We start from the raw sequence: 23,850 nt of genomic DNA, 5'->3' as shown, positions 1-23,850 counted from the left end.
TTTCCAACAAACCCACAATAGCCTAATACACTCGTTATGTTAAAGGGATAACAACCACGCTATAAACAGTATGGTAAAATCTGTGAGAGCTGACAAATTTCATAATATAATATTAATATATTGTGGTATTTTAAAAACCCAATTAGCTAATTGATAACAAAAAAGATCAATAATCTAATGTGTAAACTACACTAGGCTAATCAATTTTATATTTATAATAAATAAAAGGACAATCTAAATGTGAAAGAAATCACTCGCAGAGACAAACCCACAAAGAATTATCACACTTAATGCTAACTGAGCTAAATAAAACAAACCCTAATTTTAACGAACCTTACCTCAGAACAATTAATAAAACAAGAAATCTGACAAGCAAAGCAACCACACATTACAATAATAGCATTTAACCAACACCAGAACAAGTGTAAAAAGGCTTAAAAATCCTGCTCTACAAACTTTTCCCTATGAAACTTTATTTCTGTGAGTGAAGCCATGGTGCCCCATATGGCTATGGCATAAAACAGGTAGCATAATAACTCCAGGCAATTTAACACAGCATCCTAGATAAACAGAGTACAGTATACTGCCTGGAAAACGACAGATACTGACATCTTCACAGCTTTCCATTAACACTCATTTAGGTGTAAAAGCTGCCGAGGACAGATTTCATCCTCCAACAATCGCCAGGTTAACGTCGGTATTAGATTTCACAGATGAAACAGATGCCATGCAAACGTGAATGTGCGTGCCAGTGTGTGCGCTTTTGTGATTTAGTATACAAACACACACAAACCACAGGCTTGTCACAGGGATCTCTCTGGAGTATGGGAGGATTGAAACAAGAGCAACTCGAGAAATGACAAAAGAATCCTTTGAAATTAGGCGTTTATCCGTTCAATCTGACATGAAATTGCACCCACTGTTTTATTCACAACACGTTTTTCTTCTTTTAAGAAAGACACGCACATTGTTTATTAATTTATGTCACAAGTGTTTGATCCTCAACAATATACAACATGTATACCCTCAATAACTGAAGGTCTTCTGTCTTTGTCATCTTCATAATGACAGTACAAAATGCCCTCTTGGGAGTTATCGCTGCAGAACATAGGGCCCAAGAGAAAGTCATCACCCGCCTCTGTCCATTCATCCTTTTTGAATGAGAACATGGCCGGGACATGACTAACCTCTGGTGTTGTTAATTAACCACCATTAACATGCTTCACCCGGGCTCCAGCTGTTTCTGGGCAAGCATGAACATCCAGAAAGGCTCTCTGGGGGAGCTGGAGCTGAGACCAGCAGCCTCTCTCAACATCCTGGCTGCATGAACGCATCTCTTCTGAGTCATTGATAGAACTTAAGGCTCAGGGCAGAATTGAAATTTGATTTTTTTAAAATTCTCATTTGTTAGTGTATCAGGTGTATACTAACTTTTTCTACTAACTTACCAGATCAAGAATGATCCCAACATGCAAATCTTCAAATTCAATTCCACACTGTTGCATCCTGACTTTCCTGTGAAGGAAATCAGGGATTCACGGCTCTGCTGCCATAATGAAGACAGGCTCCTGACGGGCGGAATGGCAACCAAGCACATTAATAACCACATCATGTAGAGATGGCTCGCATGATGAAGGCCAGCCACCCTGATAATGGGAAGACATGAGCAGCAAGCCAGGAGGGAGAGATTGACGACTAAGCCCGATCCCCACCCCCCAAAACACCCCCTCCCAACCCACTGCCCCCCTTCCCATCACCCCTCATTTCTCCCTGTTGTACTGTTACATCTCATTTTCTCTCGATCCATCTTGGTGACATTGGTGAGCATACGCTCAGGTCGAGGTCAGGGGCGCGTGTTAGAATTAGCGTCTTGAGGACGATGGATTATTCCTCCCAGTGTCAACAGTGTGGGGGCTGAGGGTTGCTTAGCAGGTTACTGACTCACTTAGAGGGGCCCTACTGAAGAATCAAGTATGTTGAGTTTTGGCTAAATCTACAATATACAATAATATTTTTTAACATTAACAAAGAATTCTGTCTGAGACCTTGTTTGTTGAGGCCAAAATCACCATGTTGGTCTGAAACTGTATTTTCAGTGAAGGGTTTTGGATTCTTATTTTGTGACATGAGTGTGGGCATAGATTAGTTTTGGTTGGACAGTTGGTAGTGGTTGGTTGGTCAAGGTGAACGCAGTGTAGACACATTCTGAAGGACAATAGCAGGAGAGCTGCTAATAGCCTCTATGTCTTCCTGCAAGGAAGGTTTGAGATAAGATACTGCAAACCTCCCACAGAAAGGCCCCAATTGTCTCTGGTGAGGTTTAAACCCGGGACCCTTCTTGCTTTGAGGCAGCACTGCTAACTATTAAGGGACTATGCTAGCCGTGGATCTAAACAAAAATATATATATAAGCAAAGCAGACAAGATCTGTTCAGACATTGAGCTTTTTTTGCTGCTTAATGCTGATTGATTGTGTTCACCATCTGCTTTTCTACAGTTGCGGTGGTGTTACAGATGTCTGTTACTGCACCATCAGGGTAGATGCCATTTTGAAAGTAGGCAGCCTGTCAAGACAAGTGTGAAGTGTTAGTGATGTGTGTGAAGTGGTTATTTAATGGGAACAAAGATGGCGGTGAAAATAGACTTTGCTGACTGCAGATAAAAATTTGCATGCTGTAGCTTTACCATACCATTCTTTACAATAATGACTTATCCATCCCCAAACAGTGCATCAGTGATTCTATTGGCCAATAGCGCAAACTAGCACTGTCAAAGTTGAACCGAAATGAACTCTGGCCTGTGGGAGCCACCTGGAAATCATACTGAAACTGCAAATACTTTTGCTTGAATTCCTCAGTCGCCCAGGCTTCGATTGAAGCGAATGGAAGACAGAGCGATTACTCACGGGACAGAAATGAAATTTGACATTCCTTCAGTCCAGGTAATGCCTCACAAAATGGTTCTCCTGACAAAGGAATACCTGAAATCAATCAAATCGGTTCAATTTTGCAGCATTTGAACAGGATCTACTTCACTCAAGGGGCTCATCTCATTTGAATTGCAGGAGACAGAGTTGTCGACAGTGTTGAGTTTAGTTTTCGATCCTGTTGCTGAGCTACAGTATATTTGAAAATCAAACCACTGACTCTGCATAATACATGGCTCTTAAAGCACATTTACACCTGTGCCTGGCAACGAAGTGACTGCTCAGGGTTGCGGCTGTTTGTAGATGCAGTGTGAGCTGGAGCTGCTAGGCGACGGAGTTGGAATGGTTTCTCCTATGTGCCTCTGTGTTGAAGATGGACCAAAATAGGATTAAAGAGGAAAGGATGAAGAACCACAAGAATGCAAAGAAATGGGATTCACAGATACTGCCCAATGAGGTAAATGGGGTGATTTGTCTTCTCTGATTCTTTTCAAACATAATAGCATAATAGAGCAAAATGTGGGATGTGATTCATGGGGGAAGGGGGCTGTTCAGTAACTGAGGGCCACTAGAACATAATAAATGGTTGACTGGCCAGTGTGTGAGCAACAGGAAGACCAATTCCCAAAGAGACCTGCAGTCTATACCTCCACTCTCCAAAGTCCTTGATGCCACCATTATGCAGGGGGAATATTGGCAAGTATCCCTATGCATAAATGCATACACATGAGGTAAATTGGCTCCCTTGGTGAGCAATTGTTCAGTGGAATGCAAGGATGACGCGACACTGAAGCAGAGGAAATCATATTACTTGTGTTGATTTCTTTCATCCTGGTGTAAAACATTAGCAAAGACATTAAATTATGACCCAGATTATGCACTCCCTTTAGTTAATGAAGAGGAAAATGGGAAACTGCCTGTGCGTTGAAGAGATCGTTTTTACAGTTAAGTGGTAATGAAAGCTGGGTTGGGTTACAGAGTTCCTTTGCTGAACGCATCAGAACGCAATTGGGGGGTGGTGTCAGGTGGGGGGGAAGCAATTTCCTGTAAGACCAAATTAAGCCATGTATATGAAAACCTGCAGCAGAAGCCTTTAACGACAGGGCGGAATGAAACTGCTAGTTAATTAGCCCGCTATTGGAACATGGAATACAGTCAGAAAAGACAAAATGTTGACGAAAAAACAATTACACATGACCTCTCATACACATAATACAGACAGGCCTTTTCTATTTCTCCCCTGGAGTCACAGGGAAACAACAATAAATAAGACAAGCTAATAAAAGCTACATCAAGAGGATTAGCGCTATTATGAATAATTTAAGACACAGCTTAAATACCTTCTGGAGGAGGGGATCTTATTGGCCTCTCTCTGAGCTGTTCAAGCTTCTGTGGCTCTTCTGCAGAACAAACAGCACCATTAAACCTTAATTTACTTATGTGTATTTGCTAAGTCACTGTGATTCAATAGTGTCTTGGGTCTGATTTTGACCTCTGGCCTTAAATTACCCTCTATTTAGGCATGTCTTGAAATCAACCTGTTTTGTAAGCTTGTGATTTGCTCGCTTGCTTGTAATAAAACAATTTCAAATCAATATTTCAATATTTCAATATTATCCATTTCAATTTAGGCCCCAAAGCCCTTTGACAACCTCAATCATCAACACGGAGAGCCACTTGTTTTGGGAGACTGTGCAGCATTACCATGTTGGCTATCACTCAAGACACCTCAGCCAATCAATAGAGGGCAGCCAGGCAGTGTGGAGGCTGTATGATATCTTTCATGACAACCAGGCTGGACAGGGGAAAATTAGATGGAGGCTCCTGGGCAAGAGAGGCCAGGCCAGTGTGTTTGGACTCAGAAATTCGTTTGAAAAATGAAAAACATGTTCCTCCTTGTCTTTAAAGTGAACTCTTTAAGGGGCAGTCCACCAATTTCAAAAATGAAGGAATTGGCTGTATGATATCTTGTTTTTCATGTTTTTAATTTTTCAAATGAATTGAGTGACTTGAGTGATGGCCAATGTGGTAATGCTGCACAATTTCCCAAAACAAGTGGTACTATAATTTGGACGCAATTCCGTTACGATTTTCAAGGAGGAATTTCACTACAAAAATGGATAACTGGCTACCTATAACTCCTTCAGTTATAAAATAATAATGCCAGAAGGCCTACACTGCTGACATGCAGCAATACAGATTCTGATGTTTTCCATGTGGCATCAACCCCCATAATAAAGCAGCAGGAGCTGGAGCCTGACCTACTGGAGAGAAATCAATATTCCAAAGCACAACATCTTTGGCTCCCATGGGATACTCTGACAAATGAGCCAAAAATATCTATAGGTGAAACTAAACAGGCAGCTGTTGTATGTTGCATTAAAGCTCATTAAAGGCGGCTTTAGCTCTTCTTAATATCATGAAACTGTGAGCTGACAGAACTCACAACAGATTGTGATAGAAATTATTGGAGACTGTAAACAATAACCACAAAAAAACAGCACCTGGTGACAGCTAAGAAAATGGGAATTTTATGCTTTTGTAAAAAAAAAAATGAAACTCAAGTATAGTGCGGCAGTAAATAGAATCAGGATGCCACTGCAACATGGGTAATGCCAGACGTGCATCTCAGCATTACATGGAACTGTACCTAATGTGTGTCAGTCTGCCTGTCACGCAAAATGAACAGCCCAGGGGTTACTTGGTGCAAATTAAATTCCAACGAGGGGTGAAGTCACGTTAAAAAAAAAAAAAGCAATCTAATTAAATTGCCATGCATGGTCATGTAACTTAAATTACATGCCAACACCATGCAAATGTGGAAAAACTAACACCAGATGACTTCATGCACATGGCTGCTGGGGTGTTTGAAAGAGACGAAAATATGATGAGCAAACACCCCATGAACATGTTTATACAGGATGAGATTAAAGCAAAAATCCAGGAAAAGTAATTTCTATTTCACGGCTTTGCCTTTGATTGAAACTAGTTTATTTTTCTGCGTATTGTATTGTAACATCCTACACCCTACCTGCCCAGATGACACAACACTAAATCTAATTTCTCTGGCAATTTCCACATCCAACATCGTGGGTCTTTTCAACACAGAGCAAGAGATCAAAATCCCCTTAACCCTGGGAAGAAAGGGGAAGGAAGGAGGGAAAAGAGAAGCGTGTCAAGAGCTGAACCAGTGACATTCAGAAGCTGTGAACTTGTTGATGTGCTGGATCAGGACTGATATTGAATTGAATTATGAGAGGCCACCCTGTGCTCATGCTTTGATGTTGGGGGTGGAGGCGGGGCGGTGGCAGGGTGAAGGTGAGGAGTGACAAAAGAGGGGGAGAACCATCATGTTCAGGTCAGAGGGGGGAGGATGAGCGCTCCCATCCAGTGCAGCGGCTCAGCCTTTTAAATCCGACTCACGGAGGAGATGGAAAAAGACAACAAAGGCATGCAGACAGAAGGCTGAAAATCGAGAGTCAAGAGATGAGTTTTCAGCAAGGTGCGCAGACATGGACAGGAAGACGAGATAATCACAGTCTGGAAAAGCTATAGGCATAGAACACGGCTCTGGCAGCAAAATCACAGCTGTAGCTTGTTTTTTATTTGCTCTTAACTACAATGGAGACATGACCTTTAGTATCTGGTTCACTTAGATTCAAAATGTAGTATGAGCAAACCAGAAGTTGTAAAATATGTCCCATTTAATGTCATTTCCTGTATTTGGTTCTGATCACATTTGCGACAAACTGTACCTCAGTTCTTTTAAAAGGAGAATATGACACATCTACAACGGAATTTGAATGGTATACTCACACCAAAGATCCAAGCTAAAGGAAAAACCACTCCAAACTCGAAATTGGTATGTTCAAACAACTCGTACACAGTCGCCTAGCCAAAACGCCAGTCAACACTACCGTGCTAAAAAACTAAATTCTCCATCCACAGGCCAAAAATATACAAAATTAAAAGCAAAATTTCTCAGAGTCTCAAGAGACAAACTAACAAGGATGTATGGTACTAGCATGGCCAGGTTCTATTGGGGCAAGCAAACACATTACTAATACTGTAAATACACTAACAGTTCTCTGAAGCAGTGGTTTCCAACCTTCTTGACTTGTGTGAAATGAAGCACTTGTGACCCCTTGACTAAGGGGTTGTGAACAGATCAACAGCAGAATGATTTATTTTTTAGATCATTTTATTATAGAGGCCCAAAGAGGTAAAAGTATCCTCTATTTCACAAGAAAACGCTAACATTTCAGAAAAGTCAGGAAAAAAATCATCCTTGAGTTACCGCTCAGGTTACACGTCCTGGTTGGGATCCAAGGCTCTAAAGCATTTTGGATGGAAGTGTCATGAAATTTTACTCACAGTTTCAAGTGCAGAACAAACTCACTCCAATCATCTTCAGTTGTGGTTATCGTGAAAAATGTGTTTTCCTAGTCTTAACGGAACACTTAAACATTTTGGGAAATACGCTATTCGCTTTCTTGGAAATTTTCTGGTGAGAGCCAGGAGACGATTAGCATAGCTTAAGATGAAGACTGGAAGCAAAGAGAAACAGCTAGCCTGGCTCTCTCCATAGTTCAGAAATATGCCGACCAGCAGCTTTCTGAACTTCTAAAATAACACCTTGTATCTTGGTTGTTTAATCCGTAGTCCATACTTCCAGTCTTAATGTTAAGCTAGGCTAATAGCTTCATGGCTCTTGCTACATAATTAGCACACAGACATGATTGATCTGTCATCCAAGTCTCGGCAAGCAAACTAATAAGCATATTCCCAATTGTCAAACTATTCGTGTTAAGCATATATTAGATTTGCAACGATGTTACTATGCTGCTTTAGCACATGAAATGAGCAGTGAATATCTGCCTGCTTGGCCATCACATCTGTATTAAGATTTCTTTGATTCTATATCACGCACCCCTGGCTTAATTTAAATCTAAGTGTCAGCACATCATTAGGTTATTGATATTAAAGTCAGCCTACTACATCAAAAGTATCAGAGTGATGGATTTTGTGAATATCTCCCAGTTGGTCAGTGGTGACTGAAAAAGTAGCCCTGTGCAAATTTTCCATCTGCTTGAAAACCGTCACATTTTGCAACATCCAGTTCTCATCTTGTGTGGTGTACGAGGGCTACAGCTCACCTGTGGACCAGCTGTGGCAGGTCTATTAGATGGGTGCGAGAGGAAGGAAAAGAATCACTGAGTGTGAATTAATAAGGTCCAGTCTGAAACAGGTGTGATGCCTGGCTCGGTGCATGCTCTGTGCCAGGGTTCACTCGTAAAACCAGCCCGCTTCCCAGGGCATCATTACAAGCTCCCACACACCTGCTGCAGAGGGAACACCGTCTAAAATAAAGTGTGTGAGTATCAGTGTCAGAGCTGCAGGGCACAGAGGTGATTTTACATTGGCTGATTTTACAAGGTGTGCTTCAGGAATTTCATGACTTGTCTTCCAATTTTGATTAAATTGTTTCAAGTTTTAATGACTTTGAATAAACAAGTAATTGAAGAAAATTGTCAGAAACCGCTTGCATGGGCCACCAAGTTATTTATTTTTTTGCAATACCTCAGCAAATACCTCTTGTGGTTTACACAGTTTGGTTACTAAAAGGAATTTCAAAGCGGACACAGATGTCCTCAGGCACTGCAACTGAATGAATTAAGTGACAAAAAACACAAACAGCAGCTCTGAGATGAGCAACTTCTGAGGCTCAACAGGCAAAACATGAAACAGTTGCTTTAAGACCAACAACTATCTGACTGGAAGCCTTAATTCTGTAATAAAGCGAAGTTAATACTACACCAGGAGGCAGATTGCTTCTCTGCAGTTGCAACTTTTCTCCTTTTCCCACTTGTATTACCCTCGGAAATGACAACACAATCCTCTCCATAGCTCTGCTGAGGCATGAGGTTCATTATAGGCTGTATCAGAAAAGTTTAATGTGTTTCTGAAAGCTTTAATGTCAGCAGTGTCCAGTGAGTTGAGCAATGGACATAATGTTTTACCTTTTTACCAAAGAGCGGCATGCTACATGCATTCAGTGCTTTCAAGTATCAGTTTGACATTTTCATTATTTGTGGTAAATTGACCCACTACACTCCAGATATTAAACATATTCTTCTTCACATAAGATAAGAAAGATCTATGCTCCTCACCAAGTCACTCCCATCATCCAACACTCCCCACTTTCGTCTTTTTATTCTATCCAAATAGAGGTAATGTCTGAATAAATTATCAGCTCCACTAGAATGCACATTGCAATGATTTCTTGTTGCACGCTTTCGGTTCAAACAGATGATGATCAGTGCATTTACACACAATCTGTGAAAAGTTCTGCCTTAACATTGCTACGCTAAAGTTAATAAAGTTAGTATAAGAAAAGGCATGTGTGACGTGAGATTGTGAGATCTGTGTCAATTGCATGACTCTCACAGTCAAAGTGTGAGACTTGCCAGCACTGTCAGTATCTCTCACATGTCTGTGTGTTATTTTGAGCTCGAGCCAGCAAGCGATTAGCTTAGCTTAGCATACAAACTGGAAGCAGAGGGAAACAGCTTACCTGGCTCTGTCCAGAGTTACAAAAATAACACCTAACAACACCTCTAAAGCTCAATAATTAACATGTTGTATCTCAACTGTTTAATCTGTACAGATGAAATGTAAAATCAACAAAACCAACAAACTATTTCACCCTGCTTCCAGTCTTTATGCTACACTAAGCTTCCTGGTTTTAGCTCGACAAATTAGCACACAGAGAATCAGTTTTCTCATGTACCACTCAGCAAGCAAGCGAATAAGCAAATTTCCCAAAATGTCAAACTATTTCTTTAAGTGTTTTGCATACTAAAAAGCAGCCAGAACAGGGACTAAAGCTTTGCAGACAACACGCTAGCATGTTGGCCTTTGGTATTAGTTTTAATGCGCCAAAATATAGCAAGAATCTGTGAAGTATTGGGCTCTGACAAAACAGTTTTTTGTTTTGTCTGTGAAAATCCAAGATCAAATATTAACTTTTGAGAACTGGAGCTGCCATTACAATGGCTGTGGATCTTCTGTCATGGAACAAAATGTTAAACTTAAGCCAACTTGAACCATGCATTTCTTTTTCTACATAAATGCAAACAGCACTGGAACCCAACACACAAATACTTAAAAGTTATAGGACTACAAACTGTAAAAGTGCCCTAACTGCTTAAAAACATGTCTTTGCATATTATTTAAAGCTATTGGCAGAATCAACCAGACAAATCTGTTTATCCATCATTGGCAGAGCTTGTTAGCTTGAGCGATTATTGTTGTTTCTCTTACAGATAAGGGCTTTGGGATTGGAAGGGAGAAGAAAGCAGAATACAATCGGCCAATCAAAGATGATCCACATCTGTTGAGCCAGACAAAACAAATAGAAAAATGGTTGTTTACTGGCCACAGTATACAAGCAAACTTTCTGCCACAGCACGACTTTATTTGCATTTAGGATAACAGCTGGTCTTCTCTTTTTAATCCTGGATTACACATCTGAACCATTGCATGAGATGCCCTCAGAGCATTCATCCTGCAAATAGGCATTAGTAATCAGACCATTTCATTTAAATTTCAACAGTTGAAACACTGAAAGAGCGAGCATTGATGTTTCTGAATAAGTTCTCTTGTACATTTAGCAAATATGAAGCATATCGAGACTTCTACAGTAGCTTCATCTGAATGAGTGTTGACAGCTATGATGGGTGACTCGTGGGACATAACACTGTGAGAGCAGGAAGTCAAAGCATGGGAATCTGTATTAACACACTTTCAGATGTAATTGTTTCATGTTCATTCACAACATTCCACAAACACATTCCACACAGCTGTCTGACACATACACATATGTCAATGCCTCGAGGTGAGCCAGACATGCAACACTAACTCATTTCCTTTCACCTCTGTATAATGTTCCACAGCACCTTATAGATTTTGCAGTTTAAGCAGCCAGTCAGGTGGATGTTGCTGTCTAACTGCTCTACCAGCAGAATGGAGGCCCGTTTCTCCTGCTCTAAATCTCTAGACAACCCTGGCAACACACACTCACACTGCATGCTAACAACCCTCTTCAATATTCATGGAGAGCTGGTTTTTCCGATGCGAGCTACGCAGACACCCCGCTGAGTTTAGTGGGGTGGGGCTGGGATTCACAGCACCGGTGGCTGAGAGAGGGGGGGTCGCATGCACATGAGTAATCCCGATGATGGCATGGATAAAAATAGTGGCATGCCGTCATGCGGGGTAGGTCTCGGGAGGATGGGAGGGGGTGTATTGAGCACTTGGCATGCACTTCTCTCTCATGTTGTGGATCAAGGTGCCAGTGCTCCCAGTAAAGAGTGAGATCACTGACTGGAGGCAGGCTCTCAAAGTTCCGCATCGACTGTCACGTCTTCACTACTTTGGTGGTCCGTCTGAACCGAGGCCACAGGGAAGTTGAGGACAATCATGTTGCAATTTGTGTTTTTGACCAGTTATTCAGAGATGCAGAGGTTTACATGAGAGAAGAGAGTAATTTAGTTATTTATAAAAATGAGATTTGCAAAACACATTTAAGGCTACAAAAAAAGCTATTATGTCATAGATGATAGCTATACTTAAAATATAATTCTGGTTTATTACAATTTGGTTACAATTTTCCAACTGTAAATTTGGACATACTTCTGAAAAAATAAATTATGTGAAATAAAATAATTTAAAGGTGCGTTTACCAGCTTTTGTAGTTTTTAACATTATCTAAAGGCTAAGTTGAGATAAAAAATGATTACCACAGCTACAAAAAAGACCCAAGTTGTAAAGAAACATTTATCCTTTCACTTCTTTTTTAATTGGGAGTTTTGTATCTTACTTGGCTGTATTTTGGATCTGATTCTGATTCACTTAAGCTCGTAATGCTCAATTATGAGTGAACCAGGAGTAAAAAAATTAATGTTTTGCCTCTTTAAATCTGTAATAACAGTTTTTTTGGGGGGGAGGGGGGGTTGGCCACTAGGGGGCAGCAAAATATGACATGACATATTATCACCTTTTAAGTTGATATGTAAACCTTGTCAGTAAACAAGTGCCTATTTACACATCCTATGAGTGACACCATTCACATACAAGTAGTCATTTAATCCATTGTTAATATAAAATATATCGTTCATATAAAAAACACTAATTATAGTTCAGTAAATTCCTGCCAGTTTAGAGGATGTTGGCAACAAAAGGGAGTCAATGTAAATTTTTTTTTGAAGAAATAAGATTTTAACTATACTGGACTTAGCTGTATCAGTGTCAACACCAAACCCTTGCATTTTGTTGTTGTTTCATACTGTTGATTCAGATTACACTGTCACTCTTATAACTGTACTGCAGTCTCCGTGCAAAAGGAACATTTTCAGGCTTTCGTTTGCTCTTATTGGTGCCACATAATAAATCTCAGCAAGCCTATAATCAGCTAGAATTGGTAGAATTTAAACTTAAATTAGGGAGAAAAAAAAAAAAATCAACACTCTGTGTTCGTTGAGCTCTGATGACAACACTAATTTAATGCCAGGAAACTAACACCACCATCCACGGGCCACAGTGGCTGCTGTGTTTATGTGTCACCCCCTGCCTTCCAAGTATAGAACACAATCTATCAGCTATATGCAGTATCAGCTCTTCAAAAAAAATGCAGTACCAATGTTAGAATACAGGCAATGGAAATAAAATGTTTTAGGTATTTGGCTTCAATTTTATTACAGAACCAAAAAGTAAATCACAGATCCATCTCCAAAAACCTTGCAGACTCTCACTGACTGGGAATACAGTAATCAATATTGCAGGTCTCATTCCAAAATAACATCTACTGTTTGAAAAATGTGACTATTCAAAGAGAAAATGATTGCTGGCCTGAAAACTAAACCCACTATTGAATATTTAAGTTATCAGATATCTAAACCTTCTTCTCAGAATATATAAAAATTTCAAAGGATGCCATCATCTGTCTTATTCTTTAAATACTGAGCAAAGAACATCAAGTTAAAAAAAAGACGTTTTCCAGAATGGATACATTGCATTTTGGCAAGAAAGCCTTCATTTGTCAACACTTTTCTGGAAATGCATGTGCAACAGAGCGTGGAATTGAGAACAGTGCCAGTGGGAACGGGCGGCCAGTGCTGACCAGAAATGTAAATTGACGGTCTGAAAGCACGGGCCAGGAGCCTTGTCAGCTGCACTCCTGCTAACGGTAATAACTCTCTACAATCACACCATAATGATATGCTTGGGGTCCTGTTAACTCTGCATGTAATAATGGTTTGCTTTTCTGTGTCTGTTAACAGAAAAGCATGGCGCTGAAGAGCACTGGCGTGTGGTGGGGCCCTTCGGTGACAACAGGGGTCGCGCTGGATCATTATCCTCTCCATTAACATCCCAATTACACACATTCACTCCCATTAAGAGCGGGCAGATATGGCTGTGACCTTTGTTTGAGGCATTACTCTAACCGCTGTCCAGCCCCTCCTCTGTAATCCAGAACCACAACCTTGAACTCCAGAGCTCTTACTCTCCCTCTACTGACCACTTTCCATCCCTCCTCCGTCTCTCACGCTCCCCCTACCCTCACTACCTCGTCATCAACATTACAAACAATCTGGATTAAGAGACATTGAACTGGAACATTGGGTAGTATCATATCCTGGCCATCATACAAGTCAAACATAATCATCAGCTGTACCTGGTGCTCTGTTCGTGTAACAAAAATAAGCACTAGCATTGTATTTCTCTCTGGTCTCAAAATCAGACTGTACTGTTAACTAACGTTATGTCTACAGCAGTGGAGAACATCCTCCCCGCTGCAGCAGTAGTGCAAGGGAAATCCATCATTACCCACAACACTGTATGGGCGCAGGTCTTTTCAAATGAAAGCCTGTGGTCAGAGTTGTTTTCTCCACCTGATCAGAATTGGATGGAAGTTTTATAAAGTGGTGTAAAACTTTGTGTGCATTAGAAGGCTGGCTTGTCTGCTTGTCCTATAGAGTCCAGTGCTCCTCTCCACTAACATTAGTCAAGGGGTGAAGGTGAAGTATTTTGTTACATTACCTCATCTTCACCTTGTCCTGAAAAACTTACCATTAAGTGATTAAATCAAAAATGCATGCCAACGCTTGCCTTCATTTAAGATGATTTACTCCATCCGAGCACTGTACTCTTGACACAATTTCACCTTTTCCATCTCACCAACATAATGTTATGCAAAATCAATTTTTGGAATCTGCAAATCCATTTAGAACTGTAGAAGATATAAATAGGGACAGATTTTCACCCACCTGTAATAAGCAAGGTTTTAAAGCTTTAAAAGTCTTTTGATCATCTTTTGCAGCCCCTGGTACTTCAATTAAGATGTCTCTGGTTGCTGTTGAAAGACCGTTTTCACATGGTCCTTGTGCCACCAAATTCTAATGGTGCTGATGTTCTCAACTGGCCAATGATTTAAAGCCAGTTTAGTACTTTTGGTCTGATTCCACAGGTTGTAAACACACCACCGGTTTTTCCACTTATTTTACTGAGAGAACAAAGGGAGAAAAAAAAAAAATCACATCTAGCCAAATCACTCTGTTGTGAACATATATTAGATTTTGACCTTGTTCCGTGGTAGTTTGCACAGTTTTTGAATGCAAAATGGATTACAACTGACATTTTTGGGTGTGCTCACTTCCAATTTCAACTCAAACTATGCACTTAAGGAGTGCCCTGGTAGCCGAGTGGTTACAGGACATGCCACATAACCATAATGTCACTGGTTCGACTCCAGCTAGGGACCCTTGTTGCATGTCATGCCCCTGTCTCTTCCCTTGTTTCCTGTCAACTATCAGCTATCCAAGGCAAAATATATCTTAAAAAAATACACATTTAAGATTATATGTTTAAATGAGAGGTTTATTGCTATAGCAATGGAAACATGATGAGTAAACTGTTACATGACCAAAATTATGAAAATGAAATCCAGGTTATAAAAAAAGATTATTAAAACATTCCAGAGGTCAAATGAATTGCTCCCATTATGCTTGAGTTCCAACTCCTGAGGTGGCAGTACTCTACAGTGAGGACAAGCTGTTTTGTGACATAGAAAGTACTGTGGAAAATGTGGGCAATGTGAATGAATAATAAACTACTCCATGCCTTAATTACTTTTGTCAAGGTGCCCCTGTGCAAAACACTTAACCCCTAGGTGCTCCAGTGAGCAGTTCATTGGCCAAACAGTCAAAAACTGGTTGAACTGGGCAGCTCCCAGGAGTAAATGGGCGCAAATGTGAATACAAAACAGGATGTTACAGAGCATGTGCACTCAGTCAACGTTCTCTGAATAAATAAAGATTAATGAAAACAATATTTCCATTTCACTGCCCTCTTCCTACCTCCACTCATCTTCCCTTCTGACATTCTTCTTCCACTTTGCCCCCCCTCTCCATCAAAAAGCTGCTTTACATGTATGAGGTGCACACAGTTGAGCTGTGATGAAAGAGGCAGAAATATATAGCAGAGGGACATGAGCCTTGAGCACACCAATGTTACCACAGCATCACTCCCATAATTCAACAGCCCACCCCATTACCCATCAACACCCCCCCCCCCCCCCCCCCCGCCATCTCCTCCTGTGCTCTGCAACGTGGTGCTTCAGCTGTAATGTGGTGACAATAGAAGGAGATGGTTTATTTCATGTGCCATTTCCAACGGCACAGCAGTAATGAGGAACAACATTAACATTTTGCTGACACGTGTTTCTTCCCCCTCCCTCGATGGGCATTAGTTTGCAGCGTGGTGCTGTTGGTGTGCTGTATTTCACATTACTACAAGTCAAGCATTACGCTTGATTGCCAAATGGCAGGAGAATATCCCGCAGTAGGGATTAGGAAAGAATATCCTGATATGTAATATTTTCCCATCATATTTCCATTTAGGGCTGCAACAAGTTATTTTCATCATGTTTAACCTGTAAATGATTTTTTTCAATTAATTGGATTAATCGTTTAGCCTAACAAATGACAGAAAATAATGAAATTGACTATCACAGCTCAGCTCTCAGAACCTAGGGTGGTCTTCAATTTTTTGTTTTGTCTGAAAAACAGTCCTGAACCCAAACACTGCCTCAAACAGCCAAAAGCAGCAATTCCTCACATTTGAGAAACTGGGACTAAAGAATGTTTGGCATATTTTCCTTGATAAATGACAAAAAATAAAATATCAGAACTGTCATCATTACTTTCCTCTATCAGTTAAAAAAGCAACCCACTGCAGTTACACTTCAAGATCAGTTTACTTGTCATTGAGAGCACTACTCAGACTGTCAACACAGTTACATAATACCTTCTGTGGTCCTGGGAGCTTTGTTATGTCTGAGAAGATAACCCTGGTGATGTTATGAGGATTAAAGGTACCCTGTGGAGTTTTTTGTTTGTTTCGTTTAGTTTTCTGGTAAACAAAATTCTGTGTATATTCTCTTTACTTCTTACAAACATTGCTCCATAGAGCTACTTCTGGTTAAATATTTCACAGGGTACCTTTAACTCAGATTGAGTTTGCAGACTACAAATTGAAAATGACACATTTTTAACATAAAGCACGCATTAAAACTGGGGGATTTGACCCTTTAAAGAAATGGGTGTTTACCAGGCTGAGAGAGTCTGTTGAAAGAGGAATTACAGGAAGGGTCAGACCCGATGTCATGAGCTTCACCCATACAAGGATAAACTAAGCATATTTCAGCATTTGCTGCATCAATTTTACTATTATTTTAAAATCTTGCAAGTTTCCCAACTTTATGAAGGTGCAACTATAAACTACTGGTGTGTCCCTTTAATCAACTAATCATTTCAGCACTACTTGGATTTACCATACATTTTAGGGAGTTTGTCTATGCTTTTTCTTAAAATATTAAGAGCAACAGCACACAAAGATTCAATTGCTAGACAACCGCAATTGCACAAAATGCGCCATTATATGAAAAGTCAAACGATGAGATGATCATACAGTAATGTAAGTAGAAAAGAGGAAGGAAATGTTAGATATAGTACCAGAAGGTCTTTTGGTATCTGATAGATTCTTGAGCCCTGATAATGTCAGCACCATACTATAAAAGACCACAGTAGTTTTATTATCAGCAGTGTCATGAAGAGTGGTACTCTTGATACTGAGCACTGCCTGCCTTTGAATAGATGGTCTGGGAGAACAAGAGGGGGAGTTTGGTATGAGAAAGCCCCTCCATGCCGCACCTCCTATAAAAAAAAGATGAAACCAGGCAATCTTTGAAATAGTAATTGGTTCCCTGGTGACTGCCTTGCACTGCTTCAAATTCTACCAAAAATGAAGCCAGACAGACACCATGGAAATCTTGTGGGATATAGAAAGAAAGGATGGTGGACGTGTGCATGCTTAAGTGTTATCATGAATACACTGCTGAAGTTGCCGTGATGAGCCTTTTTAAGATGCTGGTCAGTGGCAAAGCTTTCTAGCTTTTCAATTCTTTCACATATTTGAGTAGATTTTTTTTCTCTTTGTCTGAGATTTCAACAATCCATTAAACTCAAGAGCTACTAATGGCTTGACAGTGTGACAGCCTCCTGTCTGGTCAGAGAGCAGCCAGTTTGTGTGTGTGTGTGTATGTGTTGACCGGCCACATGCCAGCAATACTGATGTCACATTGGATTCCATTTGAGCCATTTTCTACACAAAGGGGGTTAAAGAAATCAATCAGGTGCTCCACCTCTCGTTGTGGTTTAATTACTCTGACAGACAGCAGTGCAAATCAGCAGCGCGCTCGCTAAAATGCACACGCCTGCATTCTGACAAATGGCATCAGCCGTAATTGCCTCCAAATGAGCAAATTAATGGACACGAGCATCAATATCGGCGACCGAGAATGTCACGGCTCACAGGCAAAATATGGAAGATGCATTTGCAGTGCACAGCGTCAGTGAGAAGGTGAGATAATATTACCAAACAAATAAGTGTTTATTAAACTATTTCAAGGTCACTGCTGCTGACCAACTAACAAAAACGCAATAATCTTTCATTAGATGGTGATTTATGAAAAGACTGACATTACTTTCATGATCCTTTATACCATCACTCCCTCCTTTACAGCCTGACAACACATTAAGCTCCTTATTTGATGCCTGTTATTACTATATGTGGACATTAAGACCTGCTGGCCCTTCTATCGGGTCTTTCATTATGAGGCCCAGGTGGCTTTGTCCTAATGGACATCCCCTCAGGCTGCATTATTTGACAAATCTATAAACACATATCCTGTAGGCAGGAAATAAAAACTGTCAAGGATGATGGTAAAAGGTGAAGATGGCCCGGTCATTAGGGGATGCATCCCTTAACACTGTGTTGACTGTGTACAGTGTTGACTGTAGCAACAGCAGCTGTGGACATTAATGTGGATACCTACTGTGCAAGTATAGGGCAAGTCATCTGTGTTTTAAGGGTTGGTTCACCCAAACTACAAAAACACTTACCCCCACTTACCTCTTTCTCACTTACTGAACCTCTGGTGGAATCTATTCATGCAGATTGTTTTGCTTTTATTTGCCCCCGGTTTAGAGACTTAAAACTTTGTGATTGATGTCACCCAACCAGTGCAATTGAGGTCAATGAAATGTTGTTTGTGTGGCTCACAGCATTAAACAATGACATAAAAATTCAACAGCAGCATCTGTTTCCAGACACAATATCCTGGGACACACGCTCAACAGCTTTCTTTGGAACTACTTTCTACAGAAGAAATAGTTGTGATGAAAACAGCTGACAGCATATTTTATTGCAGTAATCTCAGAGACATATCGCAAAACAGATAAAATGTTGGATAACATTAGCGCACCAAATTCCTTTAGCCAACATCAAGGGGAAGATTCAGATGGTTGACAACCTACATTAATCAGGCACTCATTCCTACAGTTAGTAGGCCAACTGAAAATAGTGTTAACATTACCTCCACTAGCATTAGCTTACCTTTCTTTAACTACTGGTGTGCTGGCCAGCGTGTAACTTTAACTTTGTTGTTGCGTATTGTAAATTAGGATTCTTGCAGGATTATACATTAATTTTATGAATGTTCATTCTTTTTTCCTGTAACATTAGCCAAAAGCACTGGCAGAGTTGTAACATTATTGAAATGCAAGCTGCTGCTTATTAGTGCAACAGGTAAAGCAGCTCAATAAACTTCTGAAGAAGAGATAGTCCTAAACCGCAGAGCATAAGTTTTACCAGTCAGGTGTAAACAGTAGTTCAGTAATTCTGCAGATGCATGCAGGTTACTGAGTAAGTCTGCATTAAAACAGACTTATTGTATTTATGTCCATTTGTCGGTCTTTCATATTATATAGTTTTCAATCATTCAATCAAAGAACATTGCAACATATTAGTTTTTGTTTATGATATTTTTTGTGTAGTTTTAGTCTTGTAATGGAAAAAGGTCGTCAAACATTTCGTCAGTTATTTCATTATTATTATTATTATTTTAGTTATTGTACAAAATTAACACTAATTTGGACTCTTCCATTTTTGGTCTTCCCAAAAAGACAGGTCACATTGATTTACTTAGTTGACTGAATTCCTCCTCAAAGTAAAACATTGAGATTTTTTACATCATGCTTTGACCTGTTCAAATGGCAGCATGTCTACTTTCTCTTTCAGTTGTTGATGTAAACATCATGGACTATAAGTGGAGGATTTGCAGCACTCTCTAGAATTCTACCAATACATATCAACTGGCTCTGGAGATCTTTGATGGTAACTTGCAGCTTGTGCAGCTCCTTGGTTCCAGTGCACCTTACACATCATGGATGTTTACCTACTGTACTGTACAAATATCTCAATGCTCTTTTCTGAGGCTGGGGCAGGGACAGAGCATGGCAGAACCCGCCAAATGCAGGAACACCCTTTGTATTCCTGCTGAAGGAGCTCACATCATCATTGGAGTAGTGACGGCCAGAGTGACAGCCATTGATCGCAGCACCAGCTTGAAGGTGACAGAGGAGAAGGGCGTCTCTATACCGTTCAGTACATTTTGTCCTTGAGAGGATAGTCAGAGAGTACAACTGGAAATGGGAGTGAAAGTGCAGTGTAATGATTCTGTCCATTCTCATTGGCATCCAGGCCAACTACCTGCCTACATGCACCCCACATAGCCCCCCCACAGACAATGCAGCCACTGGACCCTATTCTGGAGGGGGCTGCAGGACGACAACTTGCACTGAATAAACTAGATTCCTGTTTTGCCAACATAAATATCGACCATCATTCAGAGGTCAGTGGTGTTAGATCCTGCGTGTCTCAGAAGGAAGTGGGATAAAGGGAGACAGCAGAGCCTGTTCAGCACGAGAGTCTGCAGTGTAAGCTAAAGCACGAAGACAGCTGTACTATTACTGGCTGCAGCGGAAAAACATGTCAGGTCATTAGGGCAGTTTCATGCTTAATCAGGAATAATACAAGAAATGCAACGGCAGTAATGCGTCACACCATATAGGGCACAATGTGGAAGATGGAACATATTCTGCACACCCTCAAAGAACAGTACTTTGCATTTGCATCTTATTCCTTTGCCTAGCTCTCCCAGTTTAGATATGATAACTGTAAAAACAGATGTGCTATCAGCGGTCTTGTGGTTGTTTGTGATGTACAGTAAATTTAGTTGGACTTTATGCAAGACTTCTTTCATGTGGGACAATGATTTCACAAAGATTTGGCCTTGCCTTCCCATGCACAACAATAAAATCATTTTTAAACAGTTAATGTTGACATCGGTAATATGAGACTTATAAACATATATATACAAAATAAACTTTGCTACTCCACAATCTGTGTCCAGTTCATTAAATCAGTCTTCTGTTATACAAATTCATTATGAAGTAAAGACAGAAAAGAAAAGTCTCTTTGCAGTCAGAAAATGATGAATTTTACTTTTCCAGCAGCAGCTATACAAAGAAAGAAAAGTGTGCCACCTACCAAATGTGGCACAAAAGATACCTGAAAGTTTCTAGCTAAAAAAAATATTTTTTGTAAAACCTTTGGGCAAAAAGTGAATATATAATAATGCAAATTTAAAAATATATATCAATAAATATGTTATTTCATACAATGTTTTAACACAAAGCTCACATTTAAGAGAAATAGTTTGGTTGTACAGTGTGTCAGCACATACCATTAAGTTATATGAAATTTACATTCATTCAGATGGATGTTGGGGTTTTAATATGGATCAGTCTGTTGTGCCACACTTTGCTATAGTGACTCTTAATTATCAGCAGCAGAACATAGTACTGTTATTCAGCCTTAGTACAGTTATGATCATGTATGTGCGTTATATCATCATATATGGTTTATAATGTTAGCTTTTGTGTGACTGTTATGTTTACTTATTTTATCAGAAAAATGGTGTAGCACCTGCTGTTACTTAACTACGTACAGAAACTCTTCAACAGAAAAACAAGGAAGAAGACATCACAATTCAACCTACACTGTTTGACTGGCAGGTGATCTATAGGAAGTGCAGTGCAGAAATGCCAATGCTGTAAATAAGGTCAACATATAAAGAAAGAATTTCTACAAAATCTGAATTCAGTCACTAAAAGATTTGATTTGAATCCCATCCAGCTCTTCAAGAAACCAAAGGGTGTTGCATATGTTCATGATTCTATCAATGATGTTTAATGATATTCTCAAAGACGCTCCTCTGGATTGGGTGTTTGAGTTTTACCTCTGAGAGCTTCTCTATTGACTGACAGCATATTGCTGGTGGTGATTAGATCATGATGGATACCATGACGTATCCAACAGCCGCCGGACTGCTATCAGACGCTGCACTCTAGGGGGAGTGGGGAGATCAAATAAAGGAGCTCCAGAGGAACGAGAAATCCGTACCCTTCATCTACTTGAATGACCTCCCCAAAGAATTTTTGGACTTCATTCCATATAATCTGATGGTAAATCCATTTTGACTTGACTCTGCTGAACAGACGAAAAGATCAATAACCACAGCAAAATGGGAAAATAATTGTTCCGCTCAGCATTGGTTGGATCAGTTCACCTTGACATAATATGACTAGCTGGCAAAGATGTGCTGGCCAAGAGAAACAATGCAGCAAGCAATGGAAGTGACATCTATAATCAACAAAGGTGTCCTCTCAGGACTAAGTGCTTTGAGCTAAATGCTAACATGCTCACTATGACAATGCCAATGTGCTGATATTGAGTAAGTATAATGTTTTACCATGTCACCATCTTAGTTTAGTATGTTAGCATACTACCATTTTTAGCCATGGGTGTATAAAGAGAACTGGATACAGAATTGGACACAGGGTCCCATTCATTCCTATGAAAGCTGCTCAGTGGCGCATGAAACCAATAAAGCCATGAAATGCGATCAGAATGAATGGATCAAATTCTGATAGTGAAAGGAGTCATTTCGTGGAGGTTGTGACGCTCAAAAAAATGTATCTGCTGATTTGTAAACGTCTCTTTCACAATGTAAGTCTATGGGAAAAATCTTTTGGGGCCCAGTAGCATCACATGATGTAATTACACGGTTTTGCCACTATGTCAACTTGGCTTCAATGCCTGGCACTCTTCCTGGGGGCTTGTTTTTAGCACTAAACACAAAGCACAGCTGAGGCTGATGGGAAATTAGTTTTGTAAGTATTCAATCATTAAACAAAAGTATCAGAGAAGTTGAAATTTTGACCTTCTACAATTAATCCTGAGGTGGACATGAATGTCTGTCCCAAATTTCATAGCAATCCATCCAATAGTTGTTGATATATTTCAGATTTGACCAAAGTGCTGGACTAACAGACCAGCCGACAGACAGACCCACTAGGTTGTACTGAGCAGCTCTCAGATATTGTGTAACTGTGTCAAAGCACCAGGAAACACCACTTAGTAGCGGGAGAATACATCTTTATCCATCCATTCACTCTGACCTTATTGCCATGCAGGTTATTTATATATGATTAACTGTATTGTGCCTCCTTGAATACAAGGTTGCTGTAGCAGTGACATGAATGAGAATAGTACTGCAGACAGGTATCAGGAACAGGGAGACAGGCTGTAATAGCGTGATACACTGGGCAGGAAAGGGCAGGGTGAAGTGAGAGATAACAGCTGTGACAGTCAAGAGAAGATAGGGAAAAGTTACAAATCAGAAGACTTGAGTCTATTTGCTATTTTTGGCAATTTTAATAGGTCATTTGCAGTCCTCCACTTTCACAATTACTTAAACATTTAGATAAAAACGGAAAGTACAAATTAGCCATTTAACATATTAAGACAAAAGTCAAGTTAATAAAAGTTAAACAAACACAAACACGACGAAGCCTACAGCAGCTAGCAGCTCTGTAGAGCTGTACTTGGGGGCAGCGGTACTTTGAGCTAAACACTTAGGTCAGCTTGCTAACATGCTTACACTGACAATGTTAACATGCTGATGTTTAGCAGATTTCTTTACCATGTTTGCCATCTTAAGCTGGATTTATGGATTTATGGTTCTCTTTATGGTTAGTAAAAAAATGAATGGCCACACGAGAACCATTATTCCAGCTTTAGTTTAGCATGTAAGCATGCATACAATTGCTAATTAGTGCTAAACACAAAGTACAGTTAAGGCTGATGGGTGTGTCAGTTTTGCTGGTATTTAGTCATAAACCAAAGTATTGGACAAATTAAAATGGACAATTCATCCTGAGGTGGGTCTGAATGTGTGTACCAAATTTCATGGCAATCCATGCAATATTTGCTTATTGTTTCACTATGAACTACTGATGTCAACCTGTTGGTCAGGGGATCACCAAGGTCAGCATGATTTATTGACTGGGGACCATGAATATCTGTACTAAGTTTAATGGCAATGTATCCAATAGCTGTTG

The 23,850-nt window shown here is 40.1% G+C and overlaps 1 protein-coding gene across 8 annotated transcripts in view; it reads right to left on the bottom strand.

Moving 5' to 3' along the window:
- nav3 (neuron navigator 3) overlaps positions 1–23,850 on the bottom strand; it is a 420,425-nt gene that overhangs the window by 337,445 nt on the left and 59,130 nt on the right. For 5 of the 8 annotated variants that reach the window (XM_042402532.1, XM_042402533.1, XM_042402528.1 and 2 more), the window contains one exon: positions 4,267–4,326. The exons of the other annotated variants lie outside the window; for them this stretch is intronic. The gene's annotated coding sequence lies outside the window, so the exon portion shown is untranslated. The remainder of the gene's footprint in view (positions 1–4,266; positions 4,327–23,850) is intronic. 8 annotated transcript variants of the gene reach the window in all.

This window comes from Thunnus maccoyii, chromosome 23, assembly GCF_910596095.1.
Source record: "Thunnus maccoyii chromosome 23, fThuMac1.1, whole genome shotgun sequence".
NCBI lineage: Eukaryota > Metazoa > Chordata > Actinopteri > Scombriformes > Scombridae > Thunnus > Thunnus maccoyii.
The sequence above is the reverse complement of the archived record's forward strand: the minus strand, read 5'-3'. Positions and strand labels throughout refer to the sequence as shown.